Genomic DNA, 24,582 nt, shown 5'->3' with positions numbered 1-24,582 from the left:
GTTTTTGTGTTTTTTTTGATTTCACTGTTTAAAATGGGCCCTAAATGTAGTGCTGAAGTGCTGTCTAGTGTTCCTTAAGCACAAGAAAGCTATGGTATGTCCTATGGAGAATATATGTGTTTTAGATGTTTCCTCTATAAAGGCCTAAGTTATAGTGCTATTGGCCATGAATTCAATGTTGATGAATCAACAACATGTATTAAATAAGGTGTCTTTGAAGAGAAACACACATAAAACAAGTTTATATATTGACTGGTTGACAAAAATATTGTGACTGGAGACTTGCAGGAAACTAACCCTTTCTTTCCCCCAGGAGCAGTGGTTCAGTGTTTGCTAATTCAGTGTTTGTGGCAACTTTATAAAACATAACTAGTCCTGATAATAAGAATCAACTGTATGTAGCTGGATATATTTACACTTTTGCCAGCAATGGATGAGAGTTCCCAATGAGCCACGTTCTTGAAAACATTTATTAATGTCAGATTTTTAAAAATGTTGCCCATCTGGTACATGTGCAATAATATTCCATATATATGTTTTGTGATAATTTTTCCCAATCTGTGACTTGCCTGCTCGTTCTTATTAATTGTGTGTGTGATTCTCTTCCTTTTCCTTCTCCTTCTTCAGAAAATAGAGGGTATAGAAATCAGAGGCTATGCATGATACACGTCCTATAGGTTTCTGTACTCCTTCAAAACAAAGTTTCTTTCTTATAAGTCACAAATTCACTTTATAGACAGTAAATTCAGATTACATATTGGAGTTATACTAATCTATAGCATCAGAAGGTTTTTTGTTTTGTTTTTGTGTTTAATATGAGCTAGTCAGGGGCCATTTTTGGACTCTTCTTTCTCCATGGGTTTGATCTCTTTATTCATAGATGATGTTTCAAACTTGTCAGTAACACTTGTGCTTTCAGTTATTTCTGTGACCAGTCAACCAGGTAGTAATTTAAATCCTGCTGTGCGCCATGTGCTAGATGACATGGGGGCAGGCAAAGATGTACAGGATATGGATTCTGCCCACTATAATCTTACAACATATTTGGGCAAGACAGGACCTAGATGCCTGCAACATACCATAGAATATCCAAGTGCATAGTATAGACACTTAAAAGACAATTTAGATGTAAAAATGTGTCAACCATGATACACAGTAGGTACATAATAAATTTAAAAGGGAGATTCTCATTCCTAGTTTGGAGATTATCCTTTTTTCCCCAGCTTTTATTTGAAAGTATATATTTATGCATTTATTTGCTCTCTTACTTACATTTTTTTTTTGTCTACCCATAAGAATGTAAGTTTCATGAGCTGGTCAGGTTTATTATGAGGAGGACCCCTTGTAAACAAATAGTTACACATTGTGGGATAAATGATATATGAAAGGGGTGCTCTGTGTGTAATTGGAACACAAGAGAGCCTGTAGCCTGGCCTCAGAGTACAGAAAGAACTTCCTAGAAGAGCTAACATTTGCCTTGTGTGAGAAAACCCCAAGGATACATTTACAGCAGTGGGTAGAGTCAAAAGGAGTGAATATTTAACATTTTGTTAGATATTTCTTAATTGCTACATTGTGTTTTGAAGAATGAGTGGGAGTTTATCTGGCAGAGAAAAATACAAGAAGAATGCTATTTTAGGCACAGCAACAGCAGGAACAAAGACATGGCATGTACAAATGATTGTGTAGTTTGGTAGGATGCGTGGTAGGCAATGGCCAGGCATAGGATTGTAAAAGAATTTAGGGCCAAGTTAAAAATTAGGTGGGCTAAAGGGAGCAGGGGCAGCTCTCTCAGTGGAAGGAATCCACATCAAACTTTAAAATGTAAATAGGATGTAAGGTAAAGATGAGTAACAACATGAATTCATTTCTGTGGGTTGTATCTTCCCTCCCTCCTTCCCTTTTCCCCCTTATTTCCTGCATGCCTGCCTGGCTTCCTACCATTTATTCAGCACCTGTTCTATGTTAGTCACTGTTGTAGGCATTGAAGAGGACAAGGCAAAGTTCTGCTGTCATGGACCTTGTGTTTTAGTGGAGGAGATACACAATGGACAAATGAAAGAAGGCGAGGAAGGAAGGAAGGAAGGAAGGAAGGAAGGAAGGAAGGAAGGAAATCCAGATGATCCAAGGAGGGAAATTGTTAAGTGAAAGAAGAGTGCCCAGGGAGAGGGAGGTGGTCCAGACAGCCTGGAGGACAGATGCTTCACTCACCTCCTGCCACAGCCTTGCCCTATCCTAACTGATTGCAGCCTCACTGATCTCAGCATGCAATTTCTCTCCTCTCTGAACTAATCTTCTGATTTTGTGATACCCATCTTTTGCTACCTTCTACTCTCATTTTTCAAGTCTCCTGTTTCTCGTAAACTCCTCGCAGACAGGCTGAGCTTTTCCATGTTCAGATCCCACAGCAGAGCACAATGCCTTTAAGCACAGAACCCTTATTTTAAAAATAAATGCCATTGTTGAAAAACTTAGCAAATTACATTTTCAGTTTTTTCTCTTCTCTTAATTTTAGGTTGTTTGCATGAAACATGATCACTACTACCGAGCCATCCTTTTGCTCCTGCTGAGTAGTGCCTGGCTGCATCTTCAGTCTTTGTGTTGACAGCCACATTGTTCCATTCTCCATAAGATGAAGGACCTCTCGGACTGTGCTCCTTACCTCATAATGAGAATTACCAGCAGGCCCGGATGGATTCCTAAACAACGTGAGCCTGCTGGCCTGGAAAAGTCTTTAATAATAAATGATGAGAAAAGCAGAAGGTGCAATATATTCATTTCTTTATTATGAAATATCCCTGTGGGTTTTTAGTGCCTAAATTTAAAAAAGAAAGAAAGCTATAATTTTGGGGCCTTTGTTTACGTATCATGAAACAATTTCACTTTGGAGTGCAATACTGACTCTTTGGGGATCAGAGGGATTTCCAGAGTTTATGAAGTCACCTTGTTTTTTTTGTTTAATTGGAGATAGTTTTTAAAAAGGGTGATGTTAGATTATTTGTGACCAGTTTGTTTAAGCAGAAAATGGATTATGATTAGAAATATGGGTTAGACCCACCTTGAAAACCTTCAGAAAATTATAACTCCAGGACTTTGGAGGAGAAGTTATTTTTTCCAACATGGCAGTAAAGACTCAGTAGTACCAGCTTCTAAGAATGTGGAGTGTTTGAACTGGAAAAAGCCTTAGTGATCCAGCCTCTTCATCCTGTAGATGTGAAAATGAGATCCAGACCCATAAAAAGACTGACTGAGGATCACTCATCCTAGGCAACAACTGAGGCATGATAATAACTTAGGTCTTTTGACCTGTTCACGTTTCCTTCCATTATTGATAGTGAAAGAGCTTGGTGGGCTGTAAGATGTTTTACATATGTGAATTTCTATCATCCCATCATTTCAGTGTGCTGCCTCTTACCCTGATTTGTCCTCTGTGGCCATAGTTGATATCCAAATTCTCTTCTATTCTTTCATGGCTCTTTTTTAAGAAAATAGAGATAGTAGTTGGAAGAACCTTGGAATTCACCAAGAACCTCTAGACTTTTTCCTCCTTTGACTTTCTTTCTTCAGTCTCATCTTTTGCCATTTCATGCCTTTCTTGTCCCCTGACCTACAAGCTGAACTAAAAGTACAACCCCACAAATGTCCCCGGTTCTCTCATTGTCTCTGACCATCTGCACCCGATGTGCCCTCGGCCATCTCTGTCCTGCTGACCCCTGTTTGTTTTTTCTGGCTTGGTTTGAGCATTGTCTTAGGTAGTCTTTCCTGATGTCCTCTTATAAGCTTCTCTAGCACTTCCTTCTATCTCAGTGTTTATCATACCATATAATAACTGTCTATTTAGATCTCTCACACTCTTTCTAGCCTGTGAACTCCTTATCTCTGAATACCAGTGCCTGCACTGTGCCTGGAACATAGGAGAGGCTTAATAATTGTTTGTTTTTAATGATATATAGATAGATTGCTGATTGATTTTCTCCAGCAGTTCCACTCTGAGCCCATGTCTTGTTTTTCAGCGGACTTTGACTTCTGGGCATTGGATGGTGGGCACAGCCAATGTGTGTCTTGAATGGAATAATGACGGTCTTAAGATTCATTTTCCATGAGCCACCTCTGAACATCACCCCAGTGAAGTCCTTTGGCTCCGTTTTGCTGATGGAAGAAGCTCAAAGTGAATGACTTCTGAACCTTCATCACTGAGGATAACATGAAGCTAGCCACCTGCCATCTGACTACACCTGAGCATGCCAAACCACGTTTCATGGAGGGAATTCCAGAAAGATATGTTGCAGACCCAAAGAAGGAATGGCTCCTTGTGAGTTTACAAAATCTAATGTACATTAGCAGTCTCTTTAGAGTTCTGGGGAGATAAGGCTGTCCTCTGCAGCTGGAGGATGAGAAGAGGTCAGCCATTGTCCAAATTCTCAGAGGTTTCTCCCTCTGAGTTTGCTGAGTTGCTTCTAATGTGTGTTAACTCAGGCAGCTGCTGCTAATTGCTGCTGATTACTGGTAAGTTGCTGGCAATAGCAAGTGGCTGTCCTAGCAGAGTAAAGGCATATCTTAAGATAGCAGGAGCAAGGTTGGAATAGTATAAATGGCACTGAGGTGTCAGAAGACCAGGAAGCCTAGAGTTAGGTAACCCAACAGGTGACTTAGCAGGGAAGCCCAGAAGCAAGAGCCCAAGGCCACTAAGATTATGGAAATGGCTTGATTCTGGCAGGAACTGGGATTCTGTTGTGTTAATTTTCATGCTCAACAATGAATGGAAGTTGGCCACTAAGCTTGAGGAAAGTTGCTTCTCAACACCTCAGTGTGTCTGAATTCTGGAGGAACCTAGAGTAAAATAAGAGAAATAATACCAGAGAGAAATAAGGAAATTCAAGGTTTTGATAACCTGATCAAAATTAATGGAGAGTAAGTACACAACATGAAACATACAAGTAATCCCAGACTGTTGAGATTACTGAATAATTGTTGGTCTTCCCCTCTTTTCTCCAGCCTAGTTGTGAGGGAAGCTTTTCCCCTTCATCTCTGCTTTACCTTCTTTCCTAAGCTGGAGTGGGGATGTGGACATGGGCAGTCCTTTTTATCATTCATTTATTGACTTCACTGACTGCGCTATAGTAAGCTTTAGGGATATAACATGAAACTAGATGGGGTTTGAAGTATTTTAGTCCTTCCTGCTTTTTCTTTATTCTTCTGAAAGTTTAATCCAGCTATAGATTCTGCTTGGATGCTATTTCCTTTTCTTTGGTTGGGGTGGGATGGTGTGTGTGTGTGTGTGTGTGTGTGTCCCCATCCCTGAGACAGGTGGGAGACCAGAGTCCTTTCCTGGTAACTTGAGGGTGGATAACAGACATGAAGGGAAGGAAGGCTTGGTTCAAGTCTTTGGATTGAAGGGCGCCTCTGAGGCCTGGTTGGACTGGTTACTCTCGGTCTGAGTGAAGTTACCTCAGACATGCATATTTCATCAGTGGTTACATCAGTTGGGGCTCTAGCAGAAAGTAGATAGCACCCTGAAATGGTCAATTTGAGAGAGTTTAATAAACGGACTTTTTTTCAGAGATATGGGCAGAGCAAGGAATGTGGATGCACCCAGAGAGGAGCAATGGTGACAAGTGCCTTCTGATTAAAATCGGGCAATTCCGGGAAACTGCCAGTTGGAAAGAATGTAACAGCTGAGGATTCAAGCATCTGACCATTCTGGTGCATCATTCTCTTCTCATTGGAACATCTACAGGTATTATTAAACCCATTTACAGTTGAGGCATGTTAAAATATTTGCCCAATACTGCACTTCCAGTAAGTGGGAAAACTGAGATTTGAACTCAGATCTATTAGAGTCTAAATGCCATGTCCTTTCTGATTGTAGCCGTTATATTTCTCATTCAAGGTGGGAGGAGATGGGGGAGGAGTGTCCCTTTTCTTATGAAAGCAAAACCTCTTGTAGACATCCCCAGCAGATTTCCAGTTATTTCTCACTTGTCAGAATTGTGTTATATGACCCCATCGCATGGTCCCCTTATGTGCCTGTCTCTCATCCGTCCAGCTGCAAAGAAGGCTGGAAAAGTAAGTGCTTGGCTTTTTCATCCTATAGAGTGGAAAATGACAAGAGAGTAGGAGTTGGGAATGATTCTTTGGTCAACGAGCTGGTAGCTGACTTCTTTTTTTTTCTACAGTTTTTATGGCACATTATTCCTTTAGATAACTTTATACATTCTATCTGGTTTTGGTCAATTCAGGCAAGACTGTTCACTCTCTGGGTATTTAAGATGACAACATATTTCTGATCTATTGTGTATTGATTTTATAGTTTAATTCTAAATGCATTTTTATTTTTCCTGTCTCTGGCTTTATGAGTGATACTTAACAGGAAACCTTATGGGTGCTAACAATAATACCTGTGGTACCAGGATTAGAGATCAAGAGTGGGAAGCCATGAACAAACTTCCTGGTACATAGCAGCTATTGGCCAAAGGGTAGCTATTATCATTCTTCATCATTTCTTCCTTCAGATGAGACTTGGATGTTTGAGGAAGATCTTGGAGGGAAATGGCGGATGGTGTTGACAAATGGTGTTTGGATGTGTGAATCCTGGTATAAGACACCAGGATGATGCATTCTTGGCCAAGTGTGCGGAATGGATGGAGGGGCAGGATGCATTTGTTCACAAGCTGGCTAGCAGATATAGAGTACTTTAAACTGAATAGGGCAGGAGAAGGAGAAAAAAAAACACAGCAAGATAATACAGAGGATAGGAATTGTGAGTTAAAAGGATAAAATGATTGTAAATGGTGTAATTAACATAAGATGATTGGGGAGTGAACTGGAAATTGTAATACTCTCTGCATTGTCCTCTCATTGGACTGATCTCATTGTGTTACAGTCAGATCATATTTGCTTTGTCACATAATCTGAGATAAGGCAAGCACCACTGTAATTTTCCCAGAGGGAACAGAGGTAGAATCCAGACCTAGAAATGGCATTAAGTCTAGATGATAGTTTAGATGAAAAAGAGATGTTTTGGGGCACCTGTGTGAAGGGGTCTATGGAAAATTTTATTACAAAATTATCACTTATATAGCATATACTATGTGCTGAGCACTGTTCTGAGTTTAGATTATTTCATTTAATCTACACAATGGTCATATATAGTAGATACCACTATCATTCCAGTTTTACAGTTGAGGAAGCTGAGGATGGGGAGAATAAGTGACTTGACTGGAGCCATATAGCTCATAGTGGTTAAAACCAGCTAGTCGGCTCTGGAAGCTAGGCTAGATTTCCCATATCAATGTAGATAAGTTATGTTGACTTAAAGGAATTTCTTTCTTTGATAGGGTTACTAGCCTGGCATTTAGGGGCAATGTCGTTGTAATGTGCACTTGCTTTTGCAATATTTAGTTCTATTATAGAAGATGAATAAATTTGTAAAAAATAAGTGAAACATTTAAGGTATGTTATATATAGACGAGCAGTTAGTAAGTAGAATACATGTGGGTCAAACATAGGTGGGAAGGAATAAAAGGATCAAAGGATATCTAACATTCATGAGGTCCTGGGTACTAAATATTCATTTTAAACCAAATATATATGGGATCTATGAGATGCTAAATATAAAAAAGGCACAAAGTGTTCAGGTTACTAAATGAACACATAATATTCATAAGGCCCTAATTCATAGCATCCATTCTGGCCCTATGTGTCCTCTGCCCAAGAAACACAAGTAAACCCAGGGCTGTCATCAGCTAACTGGTGAGTTATAGCTATGGCCAGAGGTGCTTGTTCCTCCATCTCTCCAACAGAGCTCTTGTGTGGTCCCAGGGCACTTTCCATCCATGGGCCCCCTTGCTCAAGTCTCAATTCTGGTCACTTTAAGAAAGGTGTGTGTGTGTGTGTGTGTGTGTGTGTGTGTGTGTGTGTGTCTGAGAGAGAGAGAGAGAGAGAGAGAGAGAGAGATTGACATGAAGAGAGAGATTGAATGAGAGAGAGAAAGATTGAGAGACGACAAATGAACACTGCTAACCCAGAATTCAAACAGTGAAGTCCTTCCACCCTGTCTGTACCCTGTCTAAATGTGTTGACTTATCCTGGTCTCTCTCTCCTTCTTTCTCCCTGTATGTTATAAATGGATTTTTAGCAAACCATTTCATGACTTCCTGGTAGTATTTTTGGCATTTTGATAGCCTGAAATGGCATCAAGATAATTTCCCACAGGACAGTGGTAGACATTGGCTTTCAGAACCTCAGCAGGATCCCTGACAATTGTGCATGAGATCCTTGTGGGTAAATATAAGCTGGAAGGTGCTATAAACAGAGAGACTCCTGCTTGCTGTTGGGGCAATATCCTGGGACTAGTGCCCCAGGAAGCAGGTGATACTCTCTCTAGTCTGCTCTGGTGATAAGGTGAGGACACACAAGATAAGCTAATCAAACTTAAAGACATGGTAAATATTGAAAGGTTTTCATGTTGGAGAAAGGTTTCATCACGAGTTGAGCTGTGGGAAATCAATTCCATTTTGGGCCTAATATGGGTTGTGAGGGGGAGGAGCAGTGTGGGAACTGGCCATGGAATGGAACAAGGTGCTGTTGAGCCCATAGAACTCTGAGTGGGGTGAGGTGGGGAAGAATGAGAACAGGGCTCAGCCCCAAGAGGTATGTATGGCAAAAGGAAGGTAAGAAAACAAGTCCCACATGAGGAAATCCACAGAGCAAGTGAACAAAACCTGGGGTACCCTAGTAGAGGGGAAATCAGTGGTGTCCCTGGGGAATATGAAGGAAGCTGCTAACCCCCAGCATATTGGGAACCAGATCTCACCAGATCTCTCCAGTATCTAGGGTCTGCTATGCCTGTGATAAGCCATACGTACTATTGACAGGTGTAGGGAGGGTGGATACCCCAAGCGTGTTCCAGCAATCATCTTGTTTCTGCCTTCACACTGTTCCTAATCAGTTCCTATCCTGATTCCTTCAAGCTCTGAGTCATTGGGCTGAGACTTTGAAACCTGGCTTTTTCTAAAGAAGTCATTTTCAGAAATTTTTGACCTTGATCTACAGTAAAAAATACATTTCACATCATAATCCAGCATACATAAACATATATGAAACCGAAACAAGAGTCTCATGAAACTTACTCTTATCACATTTGCTGAACTCTAATAGAGTCCATTCCATTTCACTTAAAAAAAATCCTAATCACAGCACCGTAAATTGATGTGCATTCCACTAATGGGTTGTGACCCACAGTTGGGAAGAAATAGTGTTAAAGGATTTAGGCTTGACTTTTGCTCTTTTTGCTGTCAGGCCCCTGTGCTGCCTTGGGTAGCAGGCCCTGACTTGCCTCATCCTATGAAACCCAATCCCTGACACCAACCAAATGCCTAAATTTCTTCCTCACAGGTGGACCAGAGATGAATGGGCATTTACTAGGGAACCCAAACACTTAGGACCCAAATAATTTGTATATATTTCTTCATGTAATTCTCATAAGCATCTTATCCATTTATTTTAATTTTCCTTTCACAACGAGGAGAGTGAGGATCAAAGACATTGTATGATTCATCAGTAGTTACAAAGGTAATAAGTGGGATCATTGGGACTTGAACCCATTCACAAGGTGCCTCTTCTTTGTGCCAATGAGACTCCTACCCACTAATCTCACCTATAGAGCAACTCTGGAGTTTGAATTCCCTTTCCATTTTCCTTCCTGAATCTCAAACACTCTCTTTGCTATATATACCACTGGAGTAACTCAAGAGTGAAGATTTTATGTAGCAAATTTTTTTTTGTCTTGTACACATGTTTGGTGACTTTCCTCAGTCCTGTGGGTAACAGTATATATAACCTTGTCTTATCCTGACAAGTATTTCCTAAGCAACATTTTCAAACTAATGTAAAAGCTGGCATCACAGAAACAGCTGTCTGTTATGTTGTCTCCAAAGACATATGTCAATCTTCCTCCTTAATTAGAAACAGGATGTATGTATGATTTATATCCTCAAGTTATGCCTCTCCAACAGGTGAAGTCTCAGTTGTTAGTATTTGACATATCCTTTGTAAAGTCTAAAGTACAACAGAATGTGAATGGGCAATATGGTAGACACACCAAGTTCTGGTAAAATTCCTTATTATCCTATAACTTCTTTATGAAATAAATATGCCAATACATGGTATATGGAGAGATCTAGAATAGTAGAATTTTAAAAATTATTATGTTTAATTAGCCGACATATAGTACATCATTAGTTTTTGATGTAGTGTTCAACGATTCATCAGTTGCATCCAGTGCTCATCACATCACATGCCCTCCTTAATACCCATCACTCTGTTACCTATCCCCCTGACCACTCTCCCTTCTGTAACCCTCAGTATGTTTTCTGGAGTCCAGAGTATTTCATGGTTTGTCTCCCTCTCTGATTTCTTCCCATTCAGTTTTCCCTCCCTTCCCCTATGGTCCTTTGCTCTATCCCTTATGTTCCACATGTGAGTGAAACCATGTGATAATTGTCTTTCTCTGCTTATTTCACTTAGCATAATCCCTTCCAGTTCCATCCATGTTGGTCAGAATGGTATTAATCCTTTCTGATGACTGAGTTATATTCCATTGTATATATGAACCACATCTTCTTTATAGTATAGTGGAATTTTAAAGTTTCAGTGATTTTTGTTCAAATTTGGGGCCAATGTCTTTGTGCTTGAAGGATGTTTTCAAATATGTTGGGACTGATTTTACTGCTAAAAAGGACATGAATAACTAGAAAAGATCCTAGAATCATTTCAAGAGAATGGAAGCTTGGTCACTTAGAAAAATACAACATTTTTTTTCTAATTATAAAATGAATACACATTTATTGTAGAAAATTTTGAAACAAAAATGTGTAAAACAGAAAATAATATACTCAATACCCAGAGCTGAAATAAATGTGCCAGTACATTTATTTTACTCCAATCTTCTTTTCAACCTATCTCAAATAAACATATGTATGCATATGCTTATGAAATTGGGATCGAACTCATTATTATACTGAAATATATATCTGTATCTCTGCTTTTTTAAAAAAATTAACATTGTATAAAGAATTTTCCCCTATGTCACTATATATTCTTTGGAAATAAATATTTTAAAATTTATTTATTCCTTTCTTGGACATTCTGGCTTGTTTTTAGGCTAAAAGTATAATCAAATATTGCTTTGCTAATATGCAAAATTGTGAAATCCCTACATACAGGAGAAGCAATAGGAGAAATTGGAAATCAGATATTAAAGACATAAACAGTTCATGTAAAAGCAATGTTAACATTAACATTCCCTGCTTCCAGTGGTTTGGCTTATAAGGGCTTGTCAGTTACCATGTTTTGTTTTGTTTTTTGACAGTGTAAGTATTTGTTTATTCTACATATATTTGACTTTATGCAGCACATTTCCTCCAAACCCCTTCTTTCTGTTCTCTAATTGGAATGCTGCCCATGTCCCCTCGGTGATTGATGTTAGCTGATGGTGCTGATCAATTAAATTATTCGTGTCGACTTCAGAAAGAACACCGTTCATTAACTGACATTCGTTGACTAATAGATTTCTCTCTAAATGTCATGTTTCCATAATAAGATGTTTCAGTAAGACATAAAATGTTTCAATAAGTTACTATTTTAAAAAAAAGGTTATTTCATAAAAAAGGGAATTTGAAAGAAACCCCGCCTACCTTTACCTATACTATATTACCATTCACCTCATAACTCGATGAAGCAAAAACAATAGGAAGTTACCCTGGCCTGGGTTTGGTCTTCGGTATGCTTAGACACTCCTGCTCTGGACCCCAGGACCACCTGGGGTGGCCCTTTAATTGTTCACTGTGACTGGAGATTTTGGTGGTTCTGTTTCCACTTAAGATTCCCCTAGAGATCTGATTTTCTCTGTGTTGTGCTAACTATTAAACTAACTGTAGCACAGTGATTTTCAAACTGTATTCCTCAAAGCACAAAGGCAGGGATCTCCCAAGTTACCACAAGGTTGTTAAATATGCTGGTTCTGGACCTTAATTCTGGAGATTCTGACTCAGTAAGTCTGGTGGAGGATCCACAATTTGAGAACCACCCTCCTGGGGAGGGAACTGAGTAATAGTAGGCAGATGGGTGGATTTTAGCAACCCCTCCTTATTTTCTACTAGAATACAAGTTAAAAAAAAAAAAGCGAAAATAGCCTTTGTAAAGAATGCTGTGTTTATCTCATCCTAATATGAGTTTCAGAAGCTTGTAGAGACTTTCTGAGGCTTTTAAGAGGTGACTCTGGAACACAGGGTGGTTACTAGCTGTTTCACTTTTGGAAAAACTGTAAAATGCTTTGTCTGCTACTTCTTCCTTCCCCCTGTCCTTTACTCCTCAGCGATTGAATTCATGATGTGTAGGGGGATGCTAGTGGGTATTTTCATGGAAAGACTGATTGAAGTATTTTAGAGACACTCTCCTACTCTTGCATGAAAGGGTATAAGAAACTATGGAGTTGGTACCTTCCCTCACGTGTGGAGTTGGTGCCTGAGACTTAAATACAGTCAAGTCTTGTGTTCCATACAATTTAGTAGATTTTGGTCACTTGAGGCTGATTGAGAGATTAACTGAATTTTGCCTCTAAAATTCGTATTTTTCTTGAAAAAAATTATACAAGGTACAGTTAGAACATTTAAGAAGACAGAGACTGAGATGTCATCTAGCTAAGAAAACAGGTTGCTTTCTTACTATATGCTAAGGGATGCTAGTATTTGTGGCAGAATTTAATCTGAAAACTGCTCTATCTATAACTTGCCACAAATTACAGCATTTATTAGCAAGCTGAAAAAAATGTACTTTCGTATAAAAACATTTATAGTATCTGGGCACCTGAGTGGTTCAGTTAGTTTAGCGTCTGACTAGATTTCGGCTCAGGTCATGATCTCAGGGTTGTGGGATTGGGCTCTGTGTCATGCCCCGTGCTCAGCAGGGAGTCTGCTTGAAGATTCTCTTTCTCTCCCTCTGCGTACCCCCACACTCTCTCTCTGAAGTGAAATAAATAAATAAATATTAAAAAAAGAACATTTATAATATCAAGTTGATAACTGAACAATCTTTTGATTTATTAAAATGAATCATTTCACATTTCACATTATAAGAAAACTTCTCTTTGCCTTAAAGAAAAACCCAGTTTTCTGATAATAAGAATCAGAATAAATACCGGTTCAATTTAAATTTTATGATAATATATATTTATCTTACAATAAATATATTTATCTGATAATGAATATATTTATATGACAATGTAATGTCTAGCTAGTGCTTTCTTCAGTTCTTTAAAGTGTTCTTTATTAAATAGCTAAGGAAGAAGCAATTACACTTCTGGAAAGATCGAATAGACATATTTTTTCCTATCTCTTTGGTTAAGTATAACCGAAACCCTGGACGGTATATATAAAACACACATAAGAAGATTATGAAAGGTGGAAAGAAGACAGAAGCGCTAAGAACTTTAAGACTCAAGGAACAACATAATGGTAAATTCCCTGGGTTTTCTTTTTGTCTCATAAATCTCAGACTTGGAGGGGCGCCTGGGTGGCACAGCGGTTAAGTGTCTGCCTTCGGCTCAGGGCGTGATCCCTGCGTTCTGGGATCGAGCCCCACACCAGGCTCCTCTGCTATGAGCCTGCTTCTTCCTCTCCCACTCCCCCTGCTTGTGTTCCCTCTCTCGCTGGCTGTCTCTATCTCTGTCAATAAATAAATAAATCTCAGATTTGGAGCTGGATAAGCCAGTAACCTGGAAGCACCAAGTGCAAAGAAAGCACCAATATAAGCCTGCTCTCTGTAGCCAAAGGACTAGGAAAAAGGCAGCTTAGGAAGACAGAAAACTTTATTTATTTATTTATTTATTTATTTATTTATTTATTTATTTATTATTTTTTAAGACAGAAAACTTTTTATTTATACCTCCCCCACTCCAGCCCAATCTCAAGACAGAAAACTTTAAGATAATAATTGCTCTACTCTAGTCAAATACCACAGGAAAACTATGGCCCTACCTTAACCCACATTGGAAAAGACTCCCACTTCTTCACATTATAACAAGGAAACCCCTCTGCAAGAGTGCTGTTGGAGGAGACCTAGTAGAGAGTTAGGACTTTTATTACTCCTCAGTGGTAATGAGACCACCTCCCTGCCCCCATGGTATCAGTAGAGGTGTAAGTTATCTATATATAATGTAGTACCTTGCGCAACCACTAAAAAACTCTGCAAAGAGGTACATTAAAAAATAACATAGATAAGTCTAATGGATTTTTTAAAAATGTTTATATAATGGTAAAAAAAAATGTTTAAGACAGGCCAAAGAAAACAGAAATGGAAAACTAGAAGAACAAAGGGAAACAAAAGATATAGTGGCATACTTAAGCCACAACATATCAATAATTACATTAAATGTCAATGGTTTAAATATATCAACTATAAGACAGAGATTGATGGAGTATATTAAAAAATGTGGCCCAACTATATGATGTCTATAAGAAACTCAAAATATGACAATATAGAAAGAATGAAAGTAAAAAGATGGAAAAAGATGAAAGATTCAAATGTTAACTAAAATAAATCAGTTAACTAATGTTAACTAAATAATGGCTTTATTTATGTTAACTAAAAAAATGTTAACTAAAATAAATGGCTTTATAATATCATATAAAGTAGATAAAATTAGAATAAGAAGGGGGTCATATAGTTACAAAAGATCAGTCTACTAAGAAGAGATAGTAATCCTAAAGAGGTATATACTAGACAGTAGAGCTGCAAAATATGTGAAGCAAAAACTGATAGAACTATAAGGAGAAATGGAAAAATCCACAATTATAGTCGGAGATTTCAGTACTCATCTAGCAACATTGATAGAACTAAACAGAAAATTAGTTAGACTATAGAAGAATTCAACAGCATCATCAGCCAACAAAATCTAATTGACATTTATAGAAAGCTTTGCCCAGCCACAGCAGTATTTACATTCTTTCTAAGTGTTTATGGAACATATACCAAAAGAGAACACATTTTAGGCCATTAAACAAACCTCAACAAATTTAAGAGAATAGAAGTCATAAGTTTGTGCTCTCTGGCCACAATGGAATTATCTAGAAATCACTAGCAGAGGAATAATAGGAGAATTTCCAAGCATGTGGAAATTAAGTCGTGCAATTCTAAGTAATCCATGTGTCAAAGATTATACAGAAGTAAAAAGAAATTGAACTGATGAAAATGAATACAGAACATATCAAAATTTGTGGGGGGCACAGCTAAAGCAGTACTTAGGGGAAATTTATAGCACTTAATGCTTTCATTAGAAAAGAGGAAAAGTCTCAATAATCTAAGTTCTCACCTCAAGAATTTAGAAAAAGAAGAGCAAAATAAGTTCAAAGAAAGCATAGAGAGGGAATAATAAAGATAAAAACAGATCCATGAAATTAAAAACAAAAGTGGAGAAAACTAATGGAACAAAAAGTTGATTCTTTGAAAAGATCAATAAAATTGACAAATGTCCAACAAGATTAATAAAGGAAAAAACAGAAGATGCAAATTATCAAGAGCAGGAATGAAACAAGAAATATTACTAAAGGTCCTGCAAATATTAAAAGGATAATACGGGAATATTAATAACAACTCCACATACATACACTTGACAAATTAGATGAAATAGACCAATTGCTTGAAAAAACACAGACTACCACAACTCACCCAATATGAAATAGACAATTTGAAGATCCCTATAACTATTCAGGAATTTGAATTCATAAGTTATGACCTCCTAAAATAAATCTCCAGAGCCAGAAGTTCCCACCAGGGAATACTAACAAATGTTTAGAGAAGTATTAATGCCAATTCTACAAATCTCTTCAAAATAGAAGAAAAGGGAACACTTCCAATTTATTTTATGAAGGCAGTTTACCTTGATACTAAAGCCAGACAAAGACAGTACAAAAAACCTGAAAACTATAGACCTATTTCCGCTATGAATATAGACACAAAAGTCTTAAAATGTTGGCAAGTAGAATTTGGTATTCTATAAAAAGGATTATACACTATGACCAATGGGTTTATTCCAGTTATGCAAGGCTGGTTTAACATTTGAAAATCATACAGCGTAATCCACCATGTAAACAAGCTAACGAAGAAAAATCACATGATCATATCAATAGGTGCAAATTTAAAAAATCAACATTTTTTATTTAAAGAGCCCTCTCAAGAAAATCAAGACTAGTGGGGAATTTCCTCAGCTTGTTAAAATGAATCTACAAAATCCTAAAGCCAACATCAAACTTAATGGTGAAAGATTATATTTTTTCCCCTAAAAGTGGGAAGAAGGCAAAAGTATCAGCTCTCACCACTTTTCTTTAGCATAGTGCTGTAAATTCTTGCCAGTACAAAAAGCAAGAAAAGGAAATAAAAGGCATACATATTGGAAATGAAGAAATATATCTCTAGATGTAGATGACATAATTGTCTGTGTATAAAATCCTGAAAAATCTACCAAAAAGTACCCCTCTAGAAGACAAAACTCAACCCCTATAATAATTAAGTGAATCCAGCACAAAAATTAATTTTTTCCCTATATACTTGTAATGAACATGTGGACACTGAGATTAAAAGTGCAGTACCATTGACAGTTGCACAAATAAAAGAGAAAAGGTATAAATCTAACAAAACATAAAACTTGTATTATACAAACTACAACATACTGATAAAATAATCAAAGATCTAAATAAATAGACATATGTTCATGGTTTGGAAGACTCAGGATAACAAGGATGTCAATTCTCTCCAAATAGAATGTGCTTGTTTAATGCAATTCCTATCAAAATCTGAGCAAGATTTTTATAGATGGAGACAAGATTATTTTAAAATCTATATGGAAAGGCAAAGGAACTAGAATAGTTAAACAATTTTGAAACAGATGAATAAAGTGGGAGGAATCACCCTATCCAATTTTAAGACTAATTATAAAGCAACACTAATCAAGATTGTTTGGTATTCATAGAGAGTTAGACACATAGTTCAATAAAATGAAATAGAGAACTCAGAAATAGACCTATACAGATTTGCCCAACTGATTTTGACTAAACTACAGAAGGAATTAAATACAGAAGGATAACTTTTACAACAAATGGTCCTGGAAAAGTTGGACGTGCAGAGGAAAATGAATCTTGCCTAGCCCTCATGTCTTATACAAAATTTATCTCAAAATGGATCTTGGACTTAAATGTAAAATGCAGAATTATAAAACTTTAAGAAAAAATATATGAGAAAATTCATTTTGAGATCTGGGACTAGGCAGAGTTCTTAGGTTGGATACCAAAAGCACAATTCATAGAAGGAAACTTGATAAACTGGACTTGACCAAAGTTTAAAACTTTTGCTCTTTGAAAGACCTCATTAAGAGTGTAAAAGAAAAGCTACAGACTAGGAGGACATATTTGCAAACCACATATCTGACAACGAACTAGTATCTAAGACCTATAAAGAACTCTCAAACTTCAACAGTAAAAGAACAAATAATCCAATTATTAAATAGTCAAAAGACATGAAGAGACATTCCACCAAAGTGAATATAGATAGGGCAAATGATCACATGGAAAGATGTCCAATATCATTATCCATTAGGGAAACACAAATTAGAACTACAATGAGATATTACTATACATGTATCAGAATGACTAAAAAAGTATATGATAATTCCAGATGCTGACGAGGATACAGAGAAACTGGATCACTGATACACTGCTGTTGAGAATGTAAAAAAGCACAACATTTCCGGAAAACAGTGGCAGTTTCTACCTATGCAACCATTAAGTTGTTTTTTTGTAGTATCAATAGCTAGTAACCATTAGAGTGTCCATAGTGACTGGATCTTTCTTCTGACTGACTGGGTCTTTTTAAAAATAGCAGTTGCTTTCAATGAAGTTATGATAAAACTGCAAGCCTGGGAGCCATCTTGCCTTAGATGCCTTTGGGTGTCTTTTACTCTTTTGCATTAATTTTAAGCCATGCTATTGCCATTATTTCTTGGTTCTTAGATGAACATCATTATAACTGTGAAATTTTGACAACTTTTTTTATGACAACTTTTTTCATTACAATTTCTTCCAGGACATTGACTTTGAACCCATTTGGGACCCCTAGTGAAGTTTCCCTTGGCTGGCCCAGAGTAATACTGGGAAAAAAGGCAAAGTTGTTGTTTCTCACCTGCTACCTCCAGCCGTGCTCCAGCTGTGAAGCTAAAGAAAATGCATTGCTAGGCATGTATGTACCTGTAACATAAGTATCTCTGGAAGCCTGCCTGAATTTTCAACTGCAAACCCAGTGAAAAGGACTCGAGTGACCCTCATTGCTCCTTGCTGTTAGATAAATGGACTGTGTGGCACAGAGAGAACTAAAATTCCTCCAGAAATAGAGTGTCTGAGTCCAGAGGGTCCTTCAGGGTCTGCCTGGTTGGCTGATCTCCAAATCCAATAATGGTTTCAGATATTTCTTTGCCTGTTAAGTAACTACCCAGAGTGATCCCTCCTCCATGGAACCCATACCTTTATGGGGCATACTTCCTTAGGATTTAACCAGGCATTGGTCCAAATCAAACCTGTAGCATCCAAAGCACCAAATGATGCTGCCCTCTCATTAACAGTGCTTTTCTTTTCTTCCTCTTTCTTTCTTTCTTTCTTTCTTTCTTTCTTTCTTTCTTTCTTTCTTTCTTTCTTTCTTTCTTTCTTTCTTTCTTTCTTTCTTCTTCTTCTTCTTCTTCTTCTTCTTCTTCTTCTTCTTCTTCTTTTTTTTTTTAGAGAGAGAGAGAGCATGAGCAAGTGGTGGAGAGGGAGAGAGAGAATCTCAAGCAGGCTCCACCCAGGACTCAATGTAACAACCCTGAGATCATGACCTAAGCTGAAACCAAGAGTCAGATGCCCAGGGGCCCCAACAGTGCATTTCTAATAGGAAAAGGATGGTGGTTTTGAGGCAAGGAACTATATTTAACATGTGCTGTCTGTCTGATTGCTTTTGAACCCTAGGGGGGTCTGGGCTCTTGCTATTTGTCTGGCTGTCCTAGAGTCTTAAGCTCTAGGAATGACAAGTACTACATATTGGGTTGGAAAGGTCAGCCTTGCCAGAAAGAGATTCTGTCCTTGTTAATGTCTCAGCTTGATTAGTGTCTGCTGTTTCTCTTTTTCTCTGCATTTTTTGTTCACTGGATCTTTGGTTCACCAATTCTTTTATTTACTGAAATTTGGAAGGTGGAGACAGAAGAAGAAAAGATTTTTAAACTTTGAATTCTCACTGTTTAGCATCAAGCACATGATTTTTTTGGTTCAGATTGGAAGTATTTGGATAAGACTAAATTTTAATATTCTCTTTAGATTATCCTTGATTTTTACTTTATTCTATTGTCAAAATTCACTCTAAGTTTGTATGTATCTGGATTGTTTTGTATTGTAGAATTCTTCAGGCATGAATGGTGCTTTTTTAGGAATTGTATTCAACATCCATAATACACATATAGATATTCAGTCATTTTTGATGGTAAAAGCTTCTTAGGATGTGGCACAGCTGTTCATAATGGGAAGTTCTGGTTGGTGAAAAATAAAGTTCATTTTTGTGGCAATAAAACACCGAAGAAAATAACCACTTGCCATGCTTATTTATAAACTACAATCCCTTGTAGGATCTTAAACAACAATGAAAAGAAAAACAAAAATGAGAACTTGCCCCTCCTGAGAGTTTACTTTTTTCACTCTACATTCCCTAGCCGGAAGCCTCAATTTTTTTGATCGTGAGTTTTTAAGAAGAGCATCATTTTGCATTTCCTGGACAATATATCATGCAGTGACTCACAGAGCTGGGGTGTGCAGGGCAGGCACATCAGGTTGCTCTAACTGAGAACAAGACAACATGATGTCAGAGTCAGCTCTGTGTAATGCGTCATCCACACAATATTACCAAGCAGCTCTTGGCTTGATTCTGAATCTCAGAAGATTCTGCAAAATGCTGGAGGGAAAAAAATCTGTCTAATGGGACTGTCTACTGCACTCATAAAATAAAAATCTATTTGATCCTTCAGAGGTACCTTTACTCCCAAAGGATCCCAGTGTACTCAGCTCCTGCCCCAGGAGTATTAGTCATACATCTCTGAAACATCATCTCCTTTGTGCTAGAAAAGGCAGGGCCCTCTGAGGCAGCCCTCTCAGCAACAGGTTTTATTTTGAGAGGGATATTAAATAGTAATTCTGAATAAATGACAGGGGAAATGATAGGGAGGCAAAATGCAATTTCCCCTGTTGGAATTTGAACAAGACTCTGGTTAATAATCCCCCCTTTTTATTTTATAATCATATTTTTTTATTATGTTAGTCACCATACAGTACATCCCTGGTATTTGATGTGAAGTTCCATGATTGATTAGTTGTGTATAACACCCGGTGCACCATGCAAAGAAAAAAAAGAAAAAAAAAAAGAAAGAAATTAAAACTCAGAAAAAAAAATAATAATCCCCCCTTTTTAGATGACTGTATGTTTTAAGAGGAAAGCCCCCTGTATATTGCAGAGAACATAGTGTGAATTCACAGGGACTTGGATAGGATGAAAAGGTCAGAGGAAACAGGTAAGAACAGGTGGAGGAAAAGTAGACAGTACCCAATAACTAGAAGAAGAAATCAACCAGTAGGTTTAAATGGATGAGAAACCTATTAGGTCATCACCTGTATGAAAATGTGTCAGGTCTTTTGAAGCTCTTGAACGTCCAGCATCTTAAATATGGAGAGTCTTTAAAAGACCATCTGTTCCATCTTTTGCATTCAGGTTAAATTACTTAAAAGTATCTCGGCAAGATGAGAATCTACCCTGCTTAAAAAAAAAAAAAATCATGGAAGAGAATACCAGAGAACAAAAGATAACATATTATCTAAGTTAAATTCCTCAAGGTTTAACAAAAGCTGGGCTCTCCTTGTTTTTGTTAAATGAAAAGTAGTTTCTTGCTATGTGAAAGCCATTCCCACAGTTGAAAGATATTATTGTGTGGCTCTTTTGTTAAACTCTAATTCCATATCCTTAAAAGGTTTTCTAAGTTTCATTTCTTAATTCTGACTTTATGAAGATTAATAAGAGGGTCTGATATTGAATAGGAGAGCACTTAAAACCTGCCAGAGCTTTACTTATTTAAGGCACTGTTATATCATAATAATGGTAATATATAATAATAATAGTAATAATATACTATTTTATTATCTCATATTCCTTCTGAAGAATCCACACAGCCCTTCACGGAGAATATGATTAAGCGCTGAAGAACTGACAGGATAGGAAAGAGCCAGTGAAATCTTGAAATTTTCCTGTCTGTGTAGCACAAGAACGAGTGACATGTTGTAAACTAATTATAGGGAATGTAGCACAAAACCAAGTTTGATTGAATTGGGCTTTCAGGTGGCACCTGTCAAAGTGCATCAGACACAGCATCTTTGGAGACTCTTGCCAGTACCAATTATCCTGGTCCAGTCACGGGCTATGAGGTTTCAACATTGCTGCTCCTGTTTTCCTCCCTGCGCTAGTCCAAATGGCTGTCCCTCAGGTACGCTTCCCAGGAGTGGTTAGGATCAACTCCTCATGGAACAATCACCATCATTCCATAGGTTCAGGTTTGCAAGAGTAATGTTCCAGAAGCGGTTGATTTCTTCCTTTGTAGTCTGTCAGTAATCCACATAAGCTGCACTAGGTGGTTGGTAGTGTCTGGCTTCAGCTTCTTTCTCTTATGCATAGATAACTGTATTAAAGGGGACACCACATGTTAATTTGACCAATTTTAAAATTCATTAAAACTGTAGGGTTATTTGTCCAAATAACATATAGTCATAGCAAATTAAAAACCCAATACCTAAAGAGGATAAAATATAACTTTCACTAACTTAAACTTGCTTCAGTTTCTAGTAAGGCTAATCCTGATTCTAAGAAAGTATTCACCCCAAAGATACAGATGTAGTGAAATGAAGGGGCACCTGCACCCTAATGTTCACAGCAGCAATGTCCACAATAGTGAAACTGTGGAAGGAGCCGAGATGTCCTTCAACAGGTGAATGGATAAAGAAGATGTGGTTCATATATACAATGGAATATTACTCAGCCGTCAGGAAGAATGATTACCTACCATTTACATCGATGCAGATGGAACTGGAGGGGATTATGCTAAGTGAAATAGGTCAATCAGAGAAAGACTATTATCATATGGTTTCACTCATGGGTAGAATATAAGAAATAGTGCAGAGGATCATAGGGGAAGGGAGGAAAAACTGAATGGGAAGAAATCAGAGAGGGAGACAAACCATGAGAGACTCTTGACTCTGGGAAACAAACTGAGGGGTGCTGGAGGGGAGGTGGGTGGGTGGATGGGGTAATTGGGTGATGGACATTGAGGCGGGCACATGATGTGATGAGCACTGGGTGTTATACACAACTGATGAATCACTGAACACTACATCTGAAACTAATGATGTACTATATGCTGGCTAACTGAACATAAAAAAAAGAAAAAAGAAAAAATATTTAAAAAACATTCAGCAAATATGCTTGAGGCATCCTTTGGTACCATGTACAGAGCTAGGGATTGGGTTTGCAATAATGAATAAGACAAAATTGAAATTTGTTCAGAGAGATGACAATATGCAGAAATACAATCTTCTTAGGGATTGAAAACCTCCTCTGGAACTGCATTTCTTTCAGGATCTGTATGGTGCCTGGGGTCTGACTTTCGTTCCTGAGAGTTTCAGAGCAGGAAGTGTGCTAAAACCCTTGTAAGTAGCAGAGGATTAAAAATTAAAAATGTACCAGGAGAAAGTAGGTTTTCAATGACCTGCTTCTAGTTCTCAAAAGAAAAGTGTTGCTTGATCCTTTGTTTCCCTGCAGTAAATCAAAAGAGAGAAAGGAAAAATGTGGGGTCGTGTCCACAGCATTAAGTCTCATGATTTTTGTTTTTTTCTAGAGGGCAGTTGCCCTAGTGGCTTCTAAATCACTTCAGCTTTCCCTCATCTTTCATCAGATGAACAGGTTAGTTTCATACAGTGATTTTCTTACTTGTTTTTTTTCTGATTCCTTCTGATTTTTATAGTGTGGTCTCTGAGACAGTTTTCTTATATTTTAAAATAAGTATCTATTATAAAATATGTTCATTAAAAATTTTTTGCATGTTCATTAGATTTGGAAAACAGAGGTATATAGAAAAAAGAGGGAAAAAGTCTGTAATCCCATCACCTATACACATCCACATTTGTATTTTGGTGAACTGTCTGCCAGACTGTATTTTTCTTTGCATAAATTTTATTTTAAAATGTGAAATCGTAACATATATTATGTGTACTTTGGTTCCCTTTGTCATTTGACTTATCATTACTTCTTAAGTATTTTCCATATTGTAACACTCCTCAGAATCCTTGTTTTTATTATGTCATAATATTACATTGAGTGGAGTCACCTTATTTTTACTACGTTTTCTCATATATAGACTTCCAGTTTTTCATCATAAACAATGCTAAAATTAATATAGCTGTGAAGATTATGTTAATCTAAAGCTAAGAAGATACTAGTTTATATCAAAACTAATTCATCAAATAGTCTTGAGTAAGACATAGGACTTTAAAACAGAACTTTAACTTTTCAAACACCTGCAGTAAGCCTCTCTCTAGTCCCTCTCTCTCCTCTATGTGGAGGAGAATCTTGCTGCTCCTGTGGGTTTCTTCTTTCTCCCATCAACTATGTCATTTTGCCAATCCAAACTTGCCTGAATTGAGCCCTGCGTGTCAGGTTTTTCAATGACCAGACCATCTTTCTGGAATGGTTCAATCAGCTTGTGTGTTGCTGCCTCCAAGTGAAGCATAGACTTTAGCAACTGTCTGATAAATTTACCTCAAGCTTCCTAAAACAATTTAGTTCTGAAATATTAGTTTGGTTGGTATCAGGGACATTGTAATTTAGTGATAATTGCTACATTTTGTCAGGGGAGGAGGCTAGGCCCTCTCCTTGGCAGAGTGTGGAAGAATGGAGTGAGGTAACTGGCAGGATAGTGGACACGGAAGCTCTAAGAAATGTGACTTGGAAGTGGGGGGACAGTCTGGGAGAGGGTCAGTGAGGGGAAGGCTCAGTAATTTTTCATCTGAAGTCAGTTTGCAGCATGGCCACAAACAATGAATTTAGATGTGCTCACGTGCTTGGTTGAATGTCTTGGTGAGGACCTGAATTGGAAAAGGAATCTCCTGCAGCATATTGTATCTCTTTTGGTTGACATTTCCTAAGTGGACGGTTGGAACCTTAAAGATTTTGTGGACCAATCATATGCTTTAGAGCTATACAGTATCACATAATTAATATGATATATTGAAATGGAAAGTAAGATGTACATGATTGCTTCAGATAATTTTATCATTTGATTATAAGTTTTGAGCTTGACAGTTTAGGCAACAACCAAGACCAATGAGCAAGAAGATGTGAAACATCACGGCCATCCCACCTACATGTGATCATCCAGACTTCTTTGTACCATAGCACTACATTCAGGAGCTGCTTCAGGTA

At 37.6% G+C, this 24,582-nt stretch overlaps 1 long non-coding RNA gene across 1 annotated transcript; it reads left to right on the top strand.

Moving 5' to 3' along the window:
* The first annotated feature begins 2,516 nt into the window (after positions 1-2,516).
* On the top strand, positions 2,517-10,465 carry LOC113268050 (uncharacterized). Its single transcript, XR_003321006.4, has 3 exons — positions 2,517-2,763; positions 4,014-4,312; positions 5,561-10,465. It is a non-coding gene; the product is annotated as an uncharacterized LOC113268050 (long non-coding RNA).
* Positions 10,466-24,582: the final 14,117 nt, after the last annotated feature.

Source organism: Ursus arctos, unplaced genomic scaffold (assembly GCF_023065955.2).
Source record: "Ursus arctos isolate Adak ecotype North America unplaced genomic scaffold, UrsArc2.0 scaffold_6, whole genome shotgun sequence".
Taxonomy (NCBI): domain Eukaryota; kingdom Metazoa; phylum Chordata; class Mammalia; order Carnivora; family Ursidae; genus Ursus; species Ursus arctos.
The sequence above is the reverse complement of the archived record's forward strand: the minus strand, read 5'-3'. Positions and strand labels throughout refer to the sequence as shown.